The sequence below is a fragment of the Oryctolagus cuniculus genome, chromosome 16, assembly GCF_051225735.1.
Source record: "Oryctolagus cuniculus isolate XC-2025 breed Fujian yellow rabbit chromosome 16, ASM5122573v1, whole genome shotgun sequence".
NCBI classification, from domain to species: domain Eukaryota; kingdom Metazoa; phylum Chordata; class Mammalia; order Lagomorpha; family Leporidae; genus Oryctolagus; species Oryctolagus cuniculus.
In genome coordinates, this window is record NC_142882.1 from 45,328,054 (window position 1) to 45,344,789 (window position 16,736).

Genomic DNA, 16,736 nt, shown 5'->3' on the forward strand with positions numbered 1-16,736 from the left:
ATTTAAAACCTCCCACAATGGATTCCAAGCAGCTTTGAATATCATGGCTTCCAACCAACCCGGAAAACCAACTTTCAGCAAAGCAATTGCTTACCCACTGTTGCCTTTTCTGTCACTGTTGTCTTAGTGTGAACACTAACTAAAGTGCTTCCCACCTACTCACTGCCACCTGTCAAAATCCAAGTCCATCAGGCCTTAGCCAAATGGTTCCTTCTCTGTTAATTACCTCTCCTACCCTCTGATCAATTCCTTCCTTGCTTTGGGCTAGTGATGAACACATTCTGCTCTAAATGATTGTTATTCCCATTTTTAACTTTAAACTTCCTGAGGACAGATACCATGCATATCTTCTTAGTTAACTCAAGCATTTCAATAGTTTCCCCTCTTTGAGACTAATATATACTCTTTTCAAAAATGATTTCTTTTACTTTCTTGAAAGGCAGCTTGATAGAGGAGGAGAGAGGGAGAGAGAGATCTTCCATCTGCTGGTTTGCTCTCCAAATGGCCTCAATGGCTGGCACTGGTTCTTGCTGAAGCCAGGAGCTGGGAGCTGGGAGCAGGGGCCCAAGTACTTGAGCCATCCTCCCCCGCTTTCCCGAGCACATTAGCTGGGAGCTGGATTGGAAGTGGAGCAGCTGGGCCTCCAACCTGTGCTCTGATATTGGATGCCACATAATAGGCAGCAGCTTAGCTCACTGCAGTGCAATGCTGGCCCCTAATACATAACTCTTAAAATGTCACAAGTATGAAGTGAAAGATTATCCACTGTGCTACCAGGTACAGACATCTATTTATGTTGAGGGGTGTTTAATTTCAGCCTTTTGATACACGTTTTGTCATTGTGACTTTTCTATGAATATACTATAATGACTGTATATCACTAACATAGAAAATTCTTTTTGAAATTCATGATTGCCAATTTCTTGGATAAAAGTATTGTCATTATATTGGTTCCATTGCTAGGGGGAGACAAACTGCCTTTTTATAAAAAAAAAATTTTCTGACAGTCTATTCCAATTCTTTGCTTCTTAATGTATTAAATATCTTAGTATTTATTTATTTTATTTTTTGACAGGCAGAGTGGACAGTGGGAGAGAGAGAGAGACAGAGAGAAAGGTCTTCCTTTTCCGTTGGTTCACCCTCCAATGGCCGCTGCGGCTGGCATGCTGTGGCCAGTGCACCGCGCTGATCTGAAGCCAGGGTCCAGGTGCTTCTCCTGGTCTCCCATGTGGGTGCAGGGCCCAAGCACTTGGGCCATCCTCCACTGCCCTCCCAAGCCACAGCAGAGAGCTGGCCTGGAAGAGGGGCAACCGGGACAGAATCCGGCGCCCCAACTGGGACTAGAACCTGGTGTGCCGGTGCCGCAGGTGGAGGATTAGCCTATTGAGCCACGGCACCGGCAAAATATACCTTTTTAAATGGCTACAAATGATAGCTACCAATGTGTGTTAGTTTGACTATCTATTTCAGTTATTTCCAGATGTAAGTTTAAATCTTCATATTTTGATGTTTTAGTTATGGTTTCTTCTACCATCTCATATGTAGGAAGGTCTTGACTGCTCAGAAAGTTATTAAGCATTCACTTCTATTTTAATTTAAGAAAAATTACAATAATAATTTTTATTCTACTGGAATCAATTTATTGACTTGGTGGTATAATTGAGACAAGATCAATTTTTAGGAAAAATCTATCTTTTCCAAATATCTAACCAATTATCACCAAGGACTCTTCGTCATGTGTTTGCACTGGAGAACTCAACACGGAGCTTTACGACATCCGGGAACAACAGGAACACTTGTTACACCTCCCCTGGGACTCAGGTTCTAAGTCCTTGGTTGTCCTTTAATGAAAATGAACTGAAGTTACTGACACAAAGTTATTCGTGATGGTGTCAGGTCCTCCTGAATGCTATATGCCTTTGCCATTTCTTTCAAGGTTCTTTTAATGTACATTTTGTTTTCTTTCCATTAAGGAAACAAAATGCTTGGAGAAACATTTTGCTATTAGTTTAAGGAAAAAAATATGTGCTGTATTGGACAGATGTATTGTTCTTTGAGTTTTCCTTCCATTCACTCGTGCAATGCAGTGCAGTCATGGTGGCTTCAATATTCATGCATAACAAGGAAAAGCTTTTGCAAAATTAAAGCCATATGACTAATCCTAAAACAGCAAGCATTTTTAGTAACATTTATGCTAAAGTTAAAAACTGCTTTATTTAGAATGCTGTAAAATTGTGAATTAGCTAATGTGTCCAGTTTTTACATTTGTGACCACTACAAATGTTTTTGGAAATATATATGTAGTATGTACTTATACTTTTTTAAAAAATTTATTTATTTATTTGAAAGTCAGAATTACACTGAGAGAGGAGAGGGGGAGAGAGAGAGAGAGAGAGAGAGAGAGAGAGGTCTTCCATCCAATGGTTCACTCCCCAAATGGCCACAGCAGCTGGAGTTGTGCTGATCCGAAGCCAGGAGCCAGGAGCCAGGAGCCAGGAGCTTCTTCCCGGTCTCTCATGTCGGTGCAGGGGCCCAAGGACTTGGGCCATCTTCCACTGCTTCCCCAGGCCATAGCAGAGAGCTGGATCAGAAGTGGAGCAGCTGGGTCTCAAACCGGGATGCCAGTGCTTCAGGCCAGGGCGTTAACCCACTGCGCCAAAGTGCCAGCCCCTGTACTTATATGTTTATAATCAATATAGCAATGAAAGAATGAAATCCTATTTAAATATAGCATAATTCCCCTTAACAACAGGAACCCATTCCGAGAAATGCACCATTAAGGGATTTCATTGCTGTGTAAACACCATACACACCTACGTAGTGCCACTCAGTCAGTGAGCATGGCTCCTGGATGCCATCAGGAAAGATGATAAGCAGGCAATAGGTGAGGGTGCTGCTGGCAGAACGTGGCAGGCCGTGTTATTATAGTAAACTTTTTTATAAGTAGAATTGCATTCTAAAATGACAATAAAAAGTACAGTAAATACACAGACCCACAACAGTCATTTCTTGTCAAGTATACATCAGCGTATATGCTATACTGTTTTACAACTGGCAATGCAGATCTGTCTACACCAGCATCGCTCCTAATGGGTGAGCGATGCTTTGCATTATGATGTTAGGATGTTTATGCCATCACTAAACGGGAGGAATTTTTCAGCTCCACTCTAATCGTATACATGCGGTGTGTTGTTGGGCGAAATGCAATTATACCGGCAGTGATTGTACTTTGAGAAATGACAGCTTCAGTTGATAGTGACTGCTTAGAAGGGACACTGCTCATTTGCACACCAGGTCCTAAGACCTTTGTTTAAAGCTATCATTTTTCTATAAATGTCACATATATATAAGAGACCTTTCATCAATAATTTTAGCCTGTAAGCATTTCTTTCAAATCTTCTCCAAATAGTCTACCCAAATCCCTTCATTGTAAAAAATAATACCAGCCAATACTTTTTGTCAACAAAATGTTGGAAATGTTTGTCAACAGAATGAAGCAAAACTTACTCCTCATCAAAAACAAAAAAACTAAGTCTGAGGTTGAAATAACATATTAAATTATAAGTATTGAGAATAAATTAATTGTGACTCTAAGAATTCAAAATCAGATACCCACTGGTGACTGCTGTTAATTTTGGAGATTAGTGTGAATCATGAAAACACTGCTGTATAAACACACTCTACACTACACAGAAATGCATAGGGGCTGTGCACTCAGAACTGCAACAGAAGAAGATCAATTTCAGTGTGGAATTTGCTGAGTCCCTTCTAATGTGAACTTTTGGTTAAAGAAAATTCTGACCAAAGTAGAAAAAAATAAGGCATAATTCCTTGGCAGGACTTTAATTTTGGACTAGATGGAGCACTTTGAAAAGTTCAGGGAAATGGAATTAATAGATAAATTTATTTGGGGACAAAAACAATGAGATCCATGCATAGTTTCTTCTTCATACACGTTCTCTGACCTTTGACCTTTGTGTAGAGCACTCCCACGGACCTCGCACACTGTCATAGATGAGGCCTCATCCTTTCCTGGGCCCTTGCTTCTCATATTTATGATCAGGGGTTGATTCCTGAGGAAATCTTCACAGTGCCCAAGACCTTTTCCTTTGAAGTGGTGCTCCACCTTCAGAGTTGGTTTAGGCCTAGAAGCAGCATTAGCCCGGCTGTGGCCTGCTCCCGTGGCATTTTAGGGATTTCTGTGTGAAAACTGGGCATTTTGGTGCCATCTTCTGGACCTTCAATTCTATCCCAGATATTTCTGTTTATATTTTATCCAAATTGTTTTTCAACTGAAGGCCTCATGATTTTTGTAAAGGGAAATATGCGTTCTCTCAAAAACAAGGTCCCTGTGTTTCCTACTGTATTTCCAATTCTTGACATGCATTTTTTTCTTCTTAAAAATGAGGAAAACACCCCTTTGTCCTAATGATGTAGCGATCTGCAGAATGTTCCTTGTGGGTCATCCTGTCCTGTTACCTAGTGCCCACATCATCCATGTCCAATTTCTTTACTTGGCAGCACCAAACACAACCACACCTCCTGCCTAGACCCTAGCCCCTCCTCCATCTACACACATGAGTCTCAAAGTACAATCAAGGGACCCTGAGGGAGCCTGAGATCCCCTGTGGGGCTTCATGACAACACCAAAGTGCTCTGTCTCCTTCCCTCTGGTTTTTTTGCAAGTGCCCTGTGGAACTTTCCAGAGGCCACATAACCTGTGATGGTGTCATCGACCTCTAAGAGAACAAGTGCTTCTGCACTCCTGTGTTCTTAAATATCTCCATTTCACTGTGGTAAATATTTATAACTGTGACCCACATAAGCACAGGCCTTCGTGTTCCTCCCGGGAGCTCCTGAATGATAACTTGTGGGACCAGAGCTCGCTGTTTTCAGTAAATCACTGACAAGTTGGCCTTCAGAAATGCCATTCATAAATAGCTGATCTTCTTTTTAAATGTTTATTTACTCATGTTTTGTTTATCAGAAAGGCAAAGTTTTAAAATTTTTTTGAAAAACCACTTTTTAAAACATTTTTATTTAAGATATACAGGTTTCATGTATTTCATACTTACAGATTAAGAAACTTGGTGATACTTCCTCACACCCAAACTCCCACCCTTCCTTCTCCTTCCTCTCTTAATTTTTACAATGATCTACTTTCAGTTTACTTTATACTCAGAACATTAACCCTGCACTAAGGAAAAAGTTCAACAAATAGTAAGAAGAATAAAACCCTGTTCCTCATCCGTAGAAACAAGGTCTGTAAACAATCATCGAATCTCAAAATGTTAATTTTATTCCTATATGTTACATTTTTTGTGCTCTGTTAGGAGTTACCACAGATCAGGGAAAACATATGGTGTTTGTCTTTTGGGGACTGGCTTATTTCACTAAGTGTAATGGTTTCAAGTTGTATCCATTTTGTTGCAAAAGACAGGATTTAATTCTTTTTTATGGCTGAGTTGTATTCCATAGAATGTACATACCATAATTTCTTTAACCAGTCATCCGTTGATGGACATCTGGGTTGATTCCGTATCTTAGCTATTGTAAATTAAGTTGTAGTAAACAGAGGTACAGATAACTCTTTCATATGCTGATTTCATTTTTGTTGGGTAAACTTCCAGGGGTGGGATTGCTGGGTCATGTGGTAGATCTATTTTCAACTTTCTGAGATATCTTCCATCTGCCAGTTCACTTCCCAAAGGCCCAGGATAGCTGGAGCTGGAACAGACCAAAGCCAGGAGCCAGGGACTCTTATCTGGGTCTCCCACATGAGTGGCAGAGACTCAAGTACTTGAGCCTCCCAGGCACATTAGTGGGAAGCTGCATCAGAAGCAGAGGCGGGCTCAGTCACAGGCATGCCAACATGGGATATGGGTGTTCCAAGCAGTGGGTTCAGCTGCTGCACCGCCAGGCCTGCTGACCTGGATCTTCTGTTTATGTAGGAGGCAAAATACCAAATCAGACCTGCTCTGTTGTCAAAGTGCAGCAGAGGCTCCTAAAACCAGAAACCCAAAATCCTAAACGAAGGAGCAGTGCTACCTGTTCAGGACGTGGTAAATTGTGTAACTGGTCCTGCACATCCATTTCCCACAGGACCAATCCTTGAGCAGAGATGAGGACAGTGATGACTCTTTTGACACAGTAGTGAATGTGTCAGGCAGGGGGTTCTTCCCATTCAACTCAAATCAAGAGAAGGGAATGCTGGAAGGGCATCTGCAAGGGCCTGTGTGGTGGGGCAGCAGGATAAGCCACTGTCTGTGATGCCAGCATCCCATACTGCAGCAACAGTTCAAGTCCTAGCTGCCCCATTTCCTACCCAACTTCCTGCTAATGTGCCTGGGAAAGCAGTTGAAGATGGCGACCATTTGGGGGGTGAACCAGTGGATGGAGGCTCTCTTTCTCTCTCTGAATCCCTCCCTCTCTCTGTCACTCTGCCTTTCAAACAAATAGAAATAAATCTTTTTTAAGAGCATCTGCTAATCATGCCTCTTTGCCCTGGAGTATGGTGGGAGGGGCATTGTAAAACTAGGTGGAGACAGTGAGTTGGTGTCATTTTGAAAAGGCAAAGTGGAAAGAGCAAGGGTTGTTCTTCAACCAACACTTAAGAAAAGACACAGGTTTTCCTTCTGGCTGTGAGCACAGCCAACATCAGTTATGAAACAGAGGAGCTCCAACCAGAAGCAACGGAAGACCTGGGAGGTGAGAGGAAGCAGGGTCTCCAAGGAGCTCTCAAAGTACCCCAGGAGGTACCCATGCCTGATTAACTGCGCTAATCAAGCAAGGCTCCTCTGAGCTTACCTCCTCCTCTCACCTTCCTTTGGCCACCAACAAACAGCTAGAGAGGAAGGGAGGTGGTCCAAGTGGGAGAAGAGGCCAACCACACCCCTCACTCCACTGCAAGACCCCAGCCATGCAGAAAACAGAATTTGCAATTTGCATGATGGCTTTGATCATAATTATACATGATGTATGGGGTACATTGTGACATTTCAATACCGGTAGGCACTGTTGTCATCATTAGGGTAATCGGCTTCTCCAAGGAACATTCTAAATCCTCTCTACTCGTTATTTGGAAATACGCAGTTGCCAACCAGAGTTACCACACTATGCTATCGAGAATGAGAAATCATTCCTCCTGTCCAGGGCACTCCTGTTCCTGGTATCCATCCTGTCTCTGCTTTGAATGCAGATGTTCCATTAGACAAGGCTTTCCCATGCATCTGGAAAAAAGACTGCCTCCTGACCTGCATCAGCTACAAGATCTACCCAAGGTTGCATGCAGGAGGGGGAGCATGAAGTCCACAGAGTGATTCAAAGGGAAAGAAGATGCTGAAGGAGGAGGAGGAAGAGGAGGAAGGGGGGAGTGAGAAAAGGATAGAAGGAAGGGATAAGGGAAAGGAGAGAAAGAGAAAAGAAAAAGTCACGTACAAGGTGTCTTGGTCATGTGTTCAAGCATACATGTTAAAGATGACTGATTCCGGCTAAATTTCTCACAATGTATTCATCCTGGTTTCAATAGGTCCCCAGCCTCTCTTTTCAGCATTATGTCTCCTGAAACACTTGCTTATATCTTTTTTTTCCAGACAAATAGGACTCACAGCAACCCCTACCCCTAGACTTCCTCCAGTCTTCGGCACACCTGCAGATAGATGATTTCCTCTTTCTAGAATTTTCTTCCTCTGGTTTCTGCCAGTTGAAATCCTTTGTGACTTTCAAGGTTCACTTCAAAAGCTCTTTCATAAAGCTTGTAAAGGAGAAACAGCTGGGATGTCGAATCCTAAAATCCTTTACAAGCTGCCAATGGCATATGACACCACCTCTGCTCTGATTCTGAGGGCTGTTTCCATGGGATTCACTCCAAAAAAAAAAAAAGTAGAAGAAGAAAGAAGGGTTCCTGGTTTTTCCTGCTCCAGCACACAGGCTAGGGTACTTGCACTGTGCCCACTGCACGTACGGCTTTGTCACAATGCTAAGAGCTTTCAAAGGACCTCCCATGGCTGCTGCTCAGAACGCTGGTGTTCCCATAAAAACCACCTCAGCCCCATGCAATGCAAGAGAACACCACAAAAGGAAAATTAGACTTCCCTGTGCTCCAGTACAAAGTGGGTTCCACGCAGTATTACTGTATCTTACAAATGCATATTTGAGCATTTAATTCCCTCCACCTGACACTCATTACCATATTAGGCTGTCTTTGGGAAGGTGGCTTTTGTTGATTGATTCATGTCATTGCTTGTGAGCGTAGGACAGTTAAGCTCTCCCCTAGTGACAGGAATGATACCAATAAATGACTTACCGTCACCACCACTAAGCAAGCAGAACTGTATTGTTTCTCTGGTAGCACTTACATTTAATTTGGCTAAGAGAGTTGTCCTGGTTCTGTGCTCACCTGGGAGGCCAGGAAAACATAAATTCTGCAAAGATAGAGTCTGTTTTCTCTTTCCTCTGAATATTTGTATTCTCTGTGAAAGCCAGAATATTTGAAGGTACTTCAAGAAGTATGTGGGAAAATAGATTTAAAAAGTAAGCTCTCAGTTTCTGTTTTGAAATCCATGCATGGTTTTTTTTCATAATATGCATTTTCTAATGAATGTTTTGGAGACCCCTCTAGAAGGTGTACAATAAAAATATTTATTATGTAATTAAGACATTACTATACTGCAATCTCACTTGAATATAACAAGATAAAATATGACTTTCTAAACTACAACCCAGACGTTCACTTATTGATGTTCTGGGGATCCTTCTCTATAAAGTAATCTCCTTTTTAGACCCTCTCAATACATGGACCCTTACAGTAGGATGCAATGTATTAAGTTGCTTATCACCTCTTTGTATAGAGTTTGGAAAGTCTGTTATCCATTGTGAAAATTCTTGTGAAAGTACATGGGCCAATTTCATTGTAGCACTCTTTTGCCAAGTTCAAAACCACAGTATCTTAGCAGTTTTATTTTTCTTCCAAAACACCATAAGTTATTCTACTATATTATGCATTGCATACTTGCCAAAGCATTTCAGCCAGACTTTTTTTTTTGTTACACAAGCAGAAAAACATCCAATGTTAATAAACTCTTGTTTTTTCATCCCATTTTAATATAAATTCAAAGGGCAAATCTATATTTCTTATGCCTCTGGGTTCACAAACGACAATGACATTTAAAATGCATAGTTCTAAGCATAAATTGCAATAATTCTTTTTCTTACAGGTAAAATGTATCTGGCATTAAGCAAGTTTTATCATAATTTTTTCCTGGCAATACACTTGAGATGGTTGCTTTATGGATCCAACACGGTAATCATTGATTGTTCTTTCTGTTTGCTTGCCTGTTTTTCTAAATGATGTATGTTTTATTGTTTTGTTTGCCCATCTAATAGTTTAATCCTCTGTGTCTAATATTTGAAAATAAAATGCACACACATATACATATTTAAACAGTAATTTGGAAGTTTTTCTGAACCATCTAAAGAAAAAAAATGAAAGTTGAAAGTTTTCTACCAAATATTGTAACTTTACAAGCCATGGTCCAAATCTTGCCTTACAATTTTACATAAATGTCTCCAAACTTCACACACTATCTGAATTCATTTGCCATACACATTTTTTATAATAAAGCATTAGTTTCTTTCTTTTTTCATACTTGCACGTTAGTCTGGAAATTAGACTTGTCATAAGAAAATAACAAAGGATGATGGAACTACTCAGAAGGGTGGAAGCTACTGAGTGAAGACAAGAAAACAACCTTAAGGGAAAAAGAAGCCACTCTGGGGAAGGGATCTGCAGTTCATCAAGAGCTATTTTTCATTTTCCAAACCTCACTCAACTATCTTTGCAATGTAGTGAGAAATCTCACTTTTGTCTGTGAATAAATACTGCAAGTGAACTATGTTGAGTGTTCTGACTCAATGAGATGATGGAAACATTCTCTATAAGCCTTCAGGGCCATATTAAACAACAGATGTTCTTCTCGGTGCCTTGGTAAGTCACAGCATCACCAGCGTGGGCTTTGTGAAATACGACGCTTTAATAATGAGCATTTTTCAGGATGTCCAAAGTGAAGGGCAGATCAATAGAACACCAAAATGACCAGTAAAACAATGAAGACGTTGGTACCTGCTCCTTCTTCTGAAAAATATAAACCATCGATGGGCCTAGCTTTGTGTTCTACTTACCCTTTACCAGGGTGAGCTGGGGCATCAATTTAGATGACAGTTCCAGTAAAAATGGTCAATATGTATTACACAGTGTGAGTTTTTAAAGTCTGGGCTGGCCATGCCCACCGTGTCACAGATCATCACCGTGACGAGACGGATCAAAATTTAAGATTAGAATTCTAGAAAAATCACGTAGCTGGAGATTGTGCCTTAGTGAACTGATCGCTTTCCTGTGTTATAGCTACAACTAGAGATTGGCTGGGAGTCTCACTTCATTGTAAAATTCACTGTCACGTCCAAGTTTCCTGTGAGATATATGGAGGCAACAGTGAGGTGAAGACAGAGGACAGTTTTTATTTGAAAGGAAGTTGAACAGCTGATCAAATTAGGTTATTGCACCTGCATACACACCTCATCATCAAACAATGTGCTATATAATGGAAAATAAGGCAGATACTCTGCATCATTGAGAGTCTAACAGAAGAGAGCAGATTAAGACCAGAAAATGCCTAAATGCATTCTTCCAGGTTATGACAAGTGTTGTGAAGAACAGAATATCACAATAGAATAGTAGTGAGAGACTCTTCAAATTGGATGGTCAAGAATGACCTCTCAAAGGAAACCCAGGAAAAGGAGCTAACAAAGAAACATGAGGAGGGCCAGGCATCCTAAGAGGTTGACAAAGGATCCAGAGGTGGAAACAAACTGGCCTGTGGGACAAAGAACAAGGAAACCTTGGTGATAGGGGTGGAAGACCAAGATTGGGTGGGGAGACATGAACTGACGAGGGAAGAGGGCCAATCGCCCAGACCTGGAAGGCCATAGAGAAGAGCCTGTCTTTTCCTGGAGAAAACCAGAAGCCACAGCAGGCAAGAGGTAGTCAAGATACTAGCTTTATGTTTTTTATTTTATTTTATTTTATTTTATTTTTTTATTTTTATTTATTTTTATTTTTTGACAGGCAGAGTGGATAGTGAGAGAGAGAGACAGAGAGAAAGGTCTTCCTTTGCCGTTGGTTCACCCTCCAATGGCCACCGCGGCCGGCGCGCTGCGGCCGGTGCACCGCGCTGATCCGATGGCAGGAGCCAGGAGCCAGGTGCTTTTCCTGGTCTCCCATGGGGTGCAGGGCCCAAGCACCTGGGCCATCCTCCACTGCACTCCCTGGCCACAGCAGAGAGCTGGCCTGGAAGAGGGGCAACCGGGACAGAATCCGGCGCCCCAACCGGGACTAGAACCCGGTGTGCCGGCGCCTCTAGGCGGAGGATTAGCCTAGTGAGCCACGGCGCCGGCCCCAGCTTTATGTTTTTTAAATAAATTAACTTTGGCTGTTGAGTGGTATGTGGTGGGGCAGGATGATAGAGTCAAAGCTGAAAGATGCCTGTGTGTGTGCATGTACATATATGGACACATAGATATGACATACAGTTTCCATCTTCAGGATGTTAAAATACTCTCCAAGTGCTTATAGAAAATAGTTTTGTGTTTGAACATTCTAAATGTCAAGTAACCATGTCAACAAGTAGATAGAAGAATGGGAAAGCCAGACAAAAGAATTTTAAGGGTTAGACTTCAGCCATTTCTTACTGCACCAAGGACCATAATTTCCTGTGGGCTGACAATCACACATTATTTGTCTTTGTGTGTCATGTGCTTAGATACCAAATTCTAGAGGCAATTTTTAATTCCCTCTCGATGCATTTCCCATGAGGATGCTCCTGGCTTGTAGGGCCCTCATCTTTTCTTCTATCTTGGCCTGTTCCCCCAGGGCAACATTTGCCATTCTTGCTTTTCTAGTGTTAATGAGTTTGCATCAGCATTTCTCCCCATTATGTGTTGTCAGGTAGCTCCCATGAATAATGTGTGGGGGACTATTTGGGGTGAAGCCTTGTTCAAAGCATAGTTTTTATTTATTCATGTTGTGGTATCTGCTGAGGGGCAGTCCAGAATTCCACATTCCTAGCTTGATTAAAACTGCAAGAAGTTTCTCATTTGGTGAAGTTGTCTCTCTGGTTGCTTGAGGCTTAGCATATCAAAAAGGATAGTGGGCCGGCGCCATGGCTCACTTGGTTAATCCTCCGCCTGCTGCGCCCGGAATCCCATATGGGCGCCAGGTTCTAGTCCCGGTTGCTCCTCTTCCAGTCCAGCTCTCTGCTGTGGCCCAAGAAGGCAGTGGAGGATGGCCCAGGTGCTTGGGACCCTGCACCCGCATGGGAGACCAGGAGGAAGCACCTGGCTCCTGGCTTTGGATCGGCAGCCATTTGGAGGGTGAACCAAAATGGAAGGAAGACCTTTCTCTCTGTCTCTCTCTCACTGTCTAACTCTGCCTGTCAAACAAACAAACAAACAAACAAAAAAGGTCTGAGCAGAATATGGGCTGAGCTTTTGCTCCTTCATCAGAGCCCAGATCAGTATCCTGCAGCAATCTAAGGGTCATCCAGCCCAAAGCCTACGACCTGCCTGGAAAAGCAATTGAATACCCTCTTGAGAGATCTTGAAAACATCAAAGGGTTATTCTGCTAAATGCCACTCAGAAAAATTTCTTAGATTATTTTTTATCATCACACTCACCAAAAAAAGCAGTGGCCTTCCTCTTCCTCAGTTTGAGCCAAGCTCTTCCAAGTTGGCCCTACTCTCTGTGCACCAAGGCAGCCGTGCAGGTTTCCTATTCACCAAACTGTCTGCCCTTTCCTGTCCAATTCGATCAAGGCTTTGTAGATTCTTTTGAACTGGTTCTTTCTTTCACCTGTTACTCAACTTTACCCAACGAAACTAGAGTGAACAGAAGACCCAGGAACCTCAATGCCGCCATCAACATCCATCCCCACAGGGAGGTAGACGGTGAGGCTGAGACCATGGATCTTTTTTCCTGAAGCACATGTACTATTTACTTCCGAGGTCACCTCTGACCTTCCTCCTGCTATTTACTTCCTGGGTCACCTTCTCCAAAGTGAGACCTGAAATACAATATGAGTTGAAGACTTCCTATCAACCATTCATGTGTTTGCAAAAGAACCATCTCATTGGAATTGCTTGATTTGAAAAGGAGACTTAATGACAAAGACAGAAGCCAATACGAATTCTGTGCTGCATACAGAAATGAGCAGCAGGGAAAATGACCCCAAATCATTGGCTTTGCCAGAGACCAACCTCTCCCTTCTTTCCTGCTTGGAGCGAAGGAAGGCCAGCACAGAAGAAAATGACCCTAGTGTCATGTCACTCTTCCGTGCACTTCACATGAAGCCCCGTGGAGAGGTCACTCTGTCCTGTCATCAAAAGAGGGAAGTGATAAGCTGGCCTGGTCCGCGCCTGGCTTCCTGTCTGGCGGCTGCCAGCGGAGCTGTACACACCCTTCCTGTTGCCCTAGGTGCTCAAGAAGTTGAAGTTGAAAATATCTGAACCCTTGGAAATCCTGACGATATCCCCTGAGATGGCTATAAAGGGACACGCCGTGGTCTCTGTGATGCAGGAGCAGACACTGCTGTTGGCTTGCATCTCATCAGGGGAGGGAGATTTGGGGTTGGCTCCTTACTCCCATGACACTTGTGACAACTCCACATTTCTCTCTCTTTCTCCCTCTTTCTTTCTCTCTCTCTTCTCCCCTCATCTCTCAGGAACAGGTTTTTGATGGTTCAGTTCTTTTCCCCACTATTTTAATTAATTTATTTATTCGCAAGCATTTTGTAAATACAACTTTAGGAACATGGTGATTCTTCCCACTGTACCCACCGTCCCACCCACACTCCCATCCCACTTCCCCTTCCCTTTCCAAACAACAGGAGTCACTCTGCACTAACTTCCCATGCAGGGCCTCTGTCCTCAGAGAGTTGCATTATGAGACTTACTAGTAAATCTTTTTTTTAAAAGATTTATTTATTTATTTGAAAGTCAGAGTTACACAGAGAGAGGAGAGGCAGAGAGAGAGAGAGAGGTCTGCCATCCGTTGGTTCACTCCCCAGATGGCCTCAATGGCCAGAGCTGGGCCGATCTGAAGCCAGGAGCCAGGAGCTTCTTCCAGGTCTCCCACGTGGGTGAAGGGGCCTAAGGACTTGGGCCATCTTCCATTGCTTTCCCAGGCCATAGCAGAGAGCTGGATCGGAAGTGGAGCAGCTGGGTCTCAGACCGGCGCCCATATGGGATGCTGATGCTTCAGGCCAGGGTATTAACCCACTGCACCACAGCGCCAGCCCCACTAGTACCTCTTGATCTCAAAGAATTACTTCGTTTTAGTGTATGAAATGGAGGATATTCTTTTCCCACTTTTACCTGGATGTGAGCAACCTTGACAGAGGATGCCCCCAGTTAGCCTCTGCCTATTTTTCTCGGTGGCTGTAGTGATGAGGGGAAGTGTGTGGTCGCTACAGAAATTTGTCAAAGGACAAGTGGAAAGTTAAAGGCAATCCTGTTGTGTATTCAGGTTTTGACCACAGTGAATAGGGCCTGGGATGCTTCTGTTTTCCTTCCCCACAGGCAGCAAGCCAGAGAGAGATTTATCTCAGCGCTGAGACAACAATGATTTGGGGTCATTTTTCTTCCTGTTTCTCACTTCTACAGTTCATGGATTTACTAGTGGCTTCTGTCTTTATCATTTTAAAATATTTTTTATTTGTTTATTTGACAGAGTTAGTGAGAGAGAGACAGAGACAGAGAGAAAGGTCTTCCTTCCGTTGGTTCACCCCTCAAATGGCCGCATTGGCTGGAGCTACGCCGATCCGAAGCCAGGAGCCAGGTGCTTCTTCCTGGTCTCCCATGCAGGTGCAGGGCCCAGGGACCTGGGCCATCCTCCACTACACTTCCGAGCCACAGCAGAGAGCTGGACTGGAAGAGGGACAACCGGGACTAGAACCTGGCGCCCATATGGGATGCCGGTGCTGCAGGCGGAGGATCAACCAAGTGAGCCACGGTGCCGTGCCCTGTCTTTATCATTATTGTTTTCAACTTGAGCAAATCTACTGGGCTGACTTTCAGATGGATGGATATATAGATAAATAGATAGATATGAGAGTACTCCAAAATGAGCAAAAATGGAATGAAAAAGATGTTTATTTTGGTGTGAAAAATTCTAAAATATATGTGTAGATACTTAAAGGAACATACATGCAGATGTTATAGACATTTTTGAAAATTATTTTTTAAAAAAAATTATTTATTAATCCAAGATGTAGAGACGGAGGAGGGGAGATATCATCCATCTGCTTGTTCTTGCCCCAAATACTTGCAACAGCTGAAGCCAGGCCAGGCCAAAGCCAGGGGCCTGAAATTCACTCCAGGTCTCACACATGTGTGGCAGGGACCCAAATACTTCAACCATCATCTGCGTCCCTCGGTGCCCATCAGCAGGAAGGTGGATTAGAAGTGGAGCTGGAACTAGAACTAGATCCTCCCATGCTCAATGTGGTATCTCAAGCGGGGACCTAATGGCTAATACCAAATGTTCACTCCTCGTGCATAAATTGGGCATAATATTCAGTCTGTGAAGTTTTTTGAAGACTCTCATATGCATGAACTCACTTATCTTTTAATTCTGTTGTCCGTGAGCTTCTGAAGTAACCTCATACGTCAATGTTTTGTTGAAATGAGTCTGTCAGCCTTATCAGTCTTAAGGAGCATGGCTGTGAACCCAGAGGTGAGAGTGAGGCCACAGAGCAAAGAGGAATTGAGCAATTATGAAACACTTGAACTTCTTCGAAGCAAAGGATGCAACATCTTTCATGTCAGAAATTACTGAAGTGTGGGCAGAATTACAGCTACTGGTGAGCAGGATGGGTGCTTGCTTGCTTGTTTTTTAGGCTTCCTATCAGTTAGAAGAGCAGTCTGAAAGGGGTGAGCTGGCGGGAGTTTCCTGGGAGATAACGAGATGAAAATTGACAGCTGAGATGTAAGAGATGCTGTCAGATTTCAGGTGCCTCTCAGAGAAGCTCATCAGAAAGAACGTTAGACCTTGAACTCAGGTGGATGTCAGAGCTCCTAATACATCTGTGAAAATCAGCAGGGTGGAGCCGGTGGTTGTTGCCATGATCATGACATAAGGAGATCAGACAGCGCGAGAAGAGATGACCAAGGAGGCGCACTGCAGGAAGAGCAATACTTGCAGAGCAGCCAGTGAGGGAGTGGGAAAGGAAGGAGCTGGAGAGGCAGCAGAAAGTGGATGTGCCATGCCCACTTCTGGTCCCCAGGGGCCTCCCCACAGCACTAGCTTGGTGCCAGTCTCTTGTCAAGGCCATCAGCCCTGATCTCAGAACGTTATGAACTCTGCCATCTCAGGTCCTCTTCTCTGACTCTGCATTCAAGCTGAGCTTGAACAATGTTATGTATAAATTTGCATTACAAGGACATTCTAGCATACAACATGGAGAGGCAGGTCTCATAGGGCTAACAGAGTGGCGCCGAGCTCTCTTTTCCTGTATTTTAAAAACACTTTGGAATTTTTAACAAAGTAGATGCATTTAAGGTGTGTAATATAATGATTTTTTTTTTAATTTAACTTGCTCTTGAACTTTTTTATTTATTTATTTATTTATTTTTTTTTTTGACAGGCAGAGTGGACAGTGAGAGAGAGAGACAGAGAGAAAGGTCTT